Source organism: Pteropus alecto, unplaced genomic scaffold (assembly GCF_000325575.1).
Source record: "Pteropus alecto unplaced genomic scaffold, ASM32557v1 scaffold25, whole genome shotgun sequence".
Lineage (NCBI taxonomy): Eukaryota > Metazoa > Chordata > Mammalia > Chiroptera > Pteropodidae > Pteropus > Pteropus alecto.
This window is the reverse complement of record NW_006441955.1, coordinates 22,296,983-22,302,709: the sequence shown is the minus strand read 5'-3', so window position 1 is coordinate 22,302,709 and position 5,727 is coordinate 22,296,983. Positions and strand designations below refer to the sequence as shown.

Here is a 5,727-nt window from a genome sequence, read left to right as displayed (position 1 = left end):
AAAGGCAGAATAAAAACAGGGAGACTAGTTAGAAATCTGCAACAGCAGTTCAGGTAAGAGATGATTTTATCTTGAACTGTGTTGATAGTAATGGAAATGGAGATTAGTATTTAAATTTGAAATATGTGTTTTCAGCAGTATGCTACTACTTATCTGTAGGCATGGAAAAATCCCAACTGCAATGGATAAGATTCTCTAAATACAAATACCTCTAAAAGAAAACTACTAAAGATATTTCAGCAAAATTTCTTTAGGGATCTGTCTGACAAACAAAACCAAGTCTGGATATGTGAGTGAAAACCTTAACCCTGTCATTCGTGACCTCGAGCCCACTAGTGATTTACCTTCTCTGGGTCAGTTATCTCACCTAAAACACAAAATTAATAAACTGTGAAAGCACTCTACACTCCTGGTACCAAGTAAATTTGTTTAGTTTTAAAAAGAATAATAAATAACTTCAGCATTAACCAAATAATCTTTGAGAATGGATAGCTAGCTAAAAGAGGGAATAGAGGAGAATCTAGAGGAAAAAATATTTTTTACCAAAAGCTAAATTGCTACTTTCTTATCATGGCTGCTTCATCTTGAAAATTTGCCTTTAAGACTCCATTAAACATGGTCTTAACTGTTCCTTTTGTTTCTGTATTCAAAATTGCTAGGCAGTGGGGAGATTTCCAATGCTATGTAAACAATGTAGTCTGGCTTCTGAAAATTCATTCTGCATATATTACATGCATTGATATTCAAATATTCTCATAAACTTCCCAGCAAGCTCACAGTGATTATGACCTCCACAATCACCTTAATTGTCTCAGCCCCTCTCCAAGAGTGTGCCCAGGAGTCACTGAAGATGAGCCCAGACATTTGTGCTGTATATTTATAAATTCTCTTTTCCTTTCTTTTCTTTTTTCTATTTGCTGTGAAAACTCTACAGTTAAAGTAATTCTAAAAAGCAGGCTTAGGGTGGAGGTGTATGACAGTCTCAAAAAGCTTTAATTAAAGACCTACTTTGTGAAAACTAAGGACTAGCATTGCATATGTACTTTTTTAAAAAAAATTATTTGAGATATCTTTAGCTTTCTTAAGTAGCCAGGTCAGTGTTAAGTAAAATTATGGCTTAGTTAATGTTGTTTATAGAAACAGGGGTTCTTTGTCGTACTGCCATACTGGTATAAAACCAATGAAATAGCACATGCCTTTGTTATTGCCTTGGTGTAGAAACAAGGCTCTTGAGTTGGGTGAAGGGTGGCTCGAGTAGGGATTGTAGGGAGGAAGGCATTTGACGGCATACATAAATTTTCCAATTTGGAAAGTCTGGTATTTTCAGCCTGCCCCCAGAATCCCATGAAAGGACTTAAAGCTGTCTGGCCAAGGCTGATCTGGAAGAAACCTGTTAGAAATAAGATAATGTTTCAAAATCTTAAAAGAAAACAAATGCTTTTAAGATTTCAGAAATCTTAAAAGAAAACATACTTTTAGGTTGTGCCTGTGAATATTATATAACTAGTATTTGGATAAACTGGGCAGTGTCCTTGTGTATAAGAGAAATGATTTTGGATTTTAATTTTGTTTATTCTCCAGATTGATTCTCAAATATCTCTTCTTCATCCATGTTGATATATTTTATATATAAAAAAATGCCCTAGAATCTAGATACCTGAGCTTTCTACACGGTGGGAATATTCTTTTGAATAGCAGGGCAGGAAATCTTTTTGTAAAGAAAAATATTACAATAAGTGCAGTTTGTCCTAAAGGGGAGTCTTTCTTGCTCTTTTGACATGTCTCTTTTCATTCTATTACCCTACAATATGATAAAAGGTAACAACAAGAAAAAAAAATCATGACTCTTGTACACATATAAAGGTAAATGTGTTAAAGATTTTATTTAACTCACTCAATGAGGCAATCAGGGAGATATTATAACTGGTAAGAAGAGAATCTATAAAACAGCTAATTTATAGATCAGAAGTATTAAAACAAACATGCAAATGAAGGCAAGCTGGTTTTTCCAGAGTTGAGGAGGAAAGTCTGTTTAACCTCTATCTGACAGGAGAGAATTTGCATCTTTATTAGTTACCTACATTTTACAGAGTTGTAAAATAGCTAAAAGACAACAAAAGACTAAAATCAGATAACTTGAAATGGTGTCTTCTCTACAAAGCACAGTTTTCCATTGAAGATAAAAATTTCTTCTACATTTTTTCTTTAATTTCTTTTACAATTATTTTCTCATCATATAGAGTGGCATAAGTATCAATAAGTGTGCAAGCATCATCTGGAGTGCCGTCTTTGATCAATTGACAGTGGTTGCCTAGAGCATTCTGTTGAGGAGTTTTTCGGTTCAACAGGAAGGGGTGGTACATAGATTAACAATACCTGTCAGGGGTAATAGAGTAGTAAATAGTGGCATCTGTGGCAGGTATTTGCTACTCTGTTATAGAAGAATGTCATCTGTAAACTAGTTCACCCTAATATATTATGGACTTATTATGTTTTTCCTCCTAGAGCATTTACATTGAAAAAGAAGAAGTACACTATGGAGGAAAATATTTAATTTCATTTTTTCTTTTACATATATTAAATTATGTACTTTAGAAAGATTTAAATGGTAAAAAAAATTTCAAACACTACAGAATGGAACAGAATGAAAAGTTAAGTCTCCCATACTTGCTTACTGTTTCCTCTGTTTCTCTTAACAAAATAGGTGCTGATTACCAGTTTTGGGTGCATCCTCCAAGAGTTATTATATACAGAAGTTGAACATAAAGTCCATTGCATGTTAGTAGAAATTATTTACCTAATTCTTTCCAGTCTTTGCATAGAATTTAACTTTTCTCCATGTCTGCTTAACAAATGTTTCTGTGCTGATTTAATTGTAAGTAATTAAACTCTATATTTCTAGGTAGGTAGGCCAAAAGAGAAATTGTGTGAGATTTGGAGCACTGAAGTTAAGCAACATGCATTTTATAGTTCATACACTTCTGTCATGTATCTGATAGAACACCTCATTGATGGGAAGCAGCAGTCAAACTGTAACTGCTTTACTTTATCCTGAATTGTCCTTTAGCTCCTCTAAAACTTTAGCCAAATATGTGTGTTTTAGCTTTATGAAGAGCTCCAGTTTCTATAGGACATCTATAACATCAAGGTCAGAGATAACAAGAACTGACAGAGATTTTAGCCTGTCCTCACTGGTTCTAGGTCATACTTATGAGTCCCAGATTGTTCTTGCTGCTCCCCATTTCATGTCTATGTTGCCTTCCTGCTTTCTGCCTCATGGACTTACAGCTCTAGCATCACATGAGAAGACAACAGGCTTACAGAAACTGGTTAACCAGCTTCCACAGTCTCTAAAGATCAAATCCCTGTAACAAATCTTTGTGTGTGAGTGAGTATCTACTAGTGTAATGTTCTCTGATTGAAACCCTGACTACTACAGTGTCTTTATGTCATAAAATCTTACATATTTTTTGTAATAATTGTTTACATTTAAATATTTAGTTTCATCCAAAATTTATCTTTTTTATTTATTTGTATTTTTTAGGCGAGGCAATGCTTGGTTGACCTCACAGATTGCAAGCTGCAAGGACCTTGTCAGCTTATGATCCCTTATTTTTTTATTTTTTAAGCCTTCAGTACCTGGTCTGTCTAAGTGGTCTCCAGCCTAGTACTAACCAGGCCTGACCCTGCTTAGCTTCCGAGATCAGACGGGATCGGGCTTGTTCAGGGTAGCATGGCTGTAGACCCAAAATTTATCATTTGTATGGTGAATTACACACACATAATTCATCTTTTTTTCAATATGGATAGCTATCTGTTCATCCTTTTTCCTTACTTGTTTGTAATGTTACCTCTGTCATAAACGAAATATTCATATGTATGCATGGATATTTTTTAATTCATTCTGTTTCATCAGTCCATTTACCTGTAGACAGCACATTGTCAGAATATGCCTCAGAATCTACTTTCAAGTGCCCCAAAGGCTGCCACAGGAAGGCTTCCGAAGGGAAGTGCCATACTTCAGAAATTATCGCAAAGCCATCCAAGAAGGTGCCTGGGGGTAGCCATTCATGATAGTGCAAGATGCTGTTGGTTCCAAGCTGAGCCTCATGTCCTTTAGGAACTGAGCACTGCAGAAGTCATCTTAGAGGGCACTGAGGGAAGCTATTCACAAGGATGTGTCACACATTACTGACCTCTGGGTGCTATAGTATCTGTTCACACTGCAGGGGCTTTCCAAGAGGAGTACTCAGGTTCTAGATACAGAAACCCCTTTCTCCTTTTAGTGCTTCCTGCGGACAAAGTTGAACACTGTGCCAGTTGGCAAAGGAGACATATTTACAGTTGTAGAGCAGACGATGAAGAGTGGGTTTGGAACTGAGAGGCAATAAATTGGTAACTGACGCATCAACCATTACATATTTATTTCTATTAATTCTATTTCAAAAAAGTAGCCTAAATTAGAAACTTTGTGCATATCTTGTTTCACATCAACATACTGATTACAATAAATACTTTCATTTTAATATCATTTTTAACAATGACCGAGAGGAATATAAATTAAATTTATGTATGACTGGAAGAGCTAGTTAACTAATAGAGGGTAATGGCACACAGTAGGTATCCCCCCCACCCCAAAAATGTGTTGGATGAATGGTTAAGCGAATGGATAACTATATTATCATTTAACGAGATTTCAAAAAACTTAAGGCAATTTTGACATTTTAATGTGTTCAAAAATTAATTTTAAGTAACAGGATGGAGGAGAGGAATGTAGGGGGTCTATATGACATGAGAATTCTTTAAAAAGGCAGAGGGTTTTAGGTAACTATAAGCTCAAAATGAGCTAACTGAAAGAAAGGGGGAAAAAATCTAAAGGATTCCAGATCCAGATATCAAGTTAGTTCACCTTTATAAATTCCTCTGGTAAAACGGTAGTTATTTTCCTAGAGCTTTCTTTTGAGTAGAATTTTGAATCTGCTTTGGGGAATATAGTGATTGCTTAGCATTATATGAGTGAGAGAGGGAGCAATATTAAGGGAGAAAATGGCTTCAACCTTGCTCACTGGTAGATCACATCTTCTGCAACATTGTGTTCTGTGTTGGATATTACATTTAAGGGTTACACTGAAACAACTATTTTTAATGTTTTTAGAAATGCACATTGCATATAGAGGATATGGGGAAATAATAATAACAGGAGGTACATTTAGTGAACAGTTCTATGGACCTGGGCTCTACTAGGCAATTTCATGTCCTTTAAGATGTAACAACAATCTTGCAAAATGGGTAGTATCAATTCCATTTTGCAGTAGAGGTAACTGATGGTGAGAGACATTCTGTAATTTGCTCAAAGTTACACATAGTACATCTGAGATTCCAATTAGGGTACCTATCATTGTTTCCATTTTCTATAAAGGAACATAACTCGAATGTAACATAATGCTTAATAAATGTTCGAAAAGTAAATAAATGAAAAGTAAATAAATGGAAGATATTTTATATGGTTCTGAAAGGAATTCATGGGTAGAACTTATGAGGAGTGATGTTTGATATTTAAAATTTTATTTATTTACCCTACATTATTAATCCTCTGCATTTTCTTTAATGACTTGTCTCTTCGAAAGACCTTGTTTTCACATATAATCTCACATGACTTTCCCCCGTACTCTATGAAGCAGATAAAGAGATATAAATGCTACTATTTTATGTAGTTAATGGCACTCA

At 34.9% G+C, this 5,727-nt stretch overlaps 1 pseudogene; it reads right to left on the bottom strand.

The window, feature by feature from the left end:
- Positions 1–3,627: 3,627 nt before the first annotated feature.
- Positions 3,628–3,745, bottom strand: LOC112485933 (annotated as a pseudogene).
- Positions 3,746–5,727: the final 1,982 nt, after the last annotated feature.